Genomic DNA, 1,466 nt, shown 5'->3' with positions numbered 1-1,466 from the left:
TGTATATATATATAGATAGATCTACACACAAAAATGTATAAAAACAGATTTGGGAAGACAGAGAAAATGTAGGAAGCAATGTAGGTAGGGGGACAGACATATATTGTATTCAAAGCAAGGCAACACACAGCCAATTATGTAAGGACTATTAGGACTACAAGTCCTAGTCTCCCATGCCAGCCACACTGAGACTTGTAGTTCCCTACATCTATGGGATGATGGTTGCCCTGGATTTCTGTGTTCCAGGAAGGTATATTCCTCTCCATGCCATCTGCACCTCTTGTGTCCCTAGCAGAGCAGGTCATGGTGTTGCTGTGTTTGTCTGCTGGGCTATGTAGTACATCTAGGGGTCGATCAATGTAATCTGGTTTAATGTGGCATTGCTGGCCTTGTATTAGGCAGCTGTATGACGCTTAGATGTGTTTAGTTGGGGAATCGATCTGACACCTAGAGATGAGTCTCTCTCATTCTTCACGCTCTATCCAAGGTGCTGAAATATTATCCTCTGATTAGAGCTCTGCCAAGCCTGGCTAATTTATCCAAACTGTCAGGGACTTGTACACCTCAGGGTTAAAAATAAATCAGCCTCTACCAGTAAACTGATATATATCAACACAATTCAACTAGGAGCCTAGCCAGGGCAAGAGGTACAAGAGCCCAACACTGACCCCCACCATGTGCCAAGGCAGCCCAACTCATGGTGATGTCATGCCAGTCTACCCCACCACACTCCTACCCATACAAACCACCTAATAACCTTATTCTAGGGGCTGAATTATACAAACTAATTCACATTCTTAGAGTAACCAATAAAATCCAATCTATTAGAGGAAAACACAAAACACATAGTATCAATTCCTTCCACATTTAGCTACAATTGTAACAATTAGCACTTGATACAATAAATAGAATATAAATGATTATGATACTAGCTACATGTCATTTTTATTTGTTTAGTTCTATTTATTTAAAACAAATGTAAAAAAATAGGAAAGTAAACAATAATAACATATAACAAAAATAAAAAAAATCAATAATAATACCTTGATTTTAATTACAATAAACATTCAACCAAACACAAGCTTGTCCCTCCTCCCTCTAGTGGCTGTATGTGTGGTAGACACTGCAATCAGCATGATTGCTTAAAGAAAGAGTTTAGCCACCCAGAGAATTTGTGTTTTGTAAATGATTAACATGCACAAAGCAATTAAATTACAGGGAAAGCTTAGCCTTTTAAAGTGTAAATAGAGTAATATATAATATATATATATATATATATATATATATATATCCTTTTTGATTAATACAACACTGATTGGCTTAGTTGACATGGTGACATGGGTTTATGTTATTCCAATCTCAAAAAAATCCAAATCTCCAAGGTAAATTGTTCACACATTTCTAACCTTACAGCACTGCGTAATATGTTGGCGCTATATAAATCCTGTTTAATAATAATATTAACC

The sequence above is a fragment of the Pyxicephalus adspersus genome, chromosome 7 (genome assembly GCF_032062135.1).
Source record: "Pyxicephalus adspersus chromosome 7, UCB_Pads_2.0, whole genome shotgun sequence".
In the NCBI taxonomy this organism is placed as follows: domain Eukaryota; kingdom Metazoa; phylum Chordata; class Amphibia; order Anura; family Pyxicephalidae; genus Pyxicephalus; species Pyxicephalus adspersus.
This window is presented reverse-complemented; position numbering follows the sequence as displayed.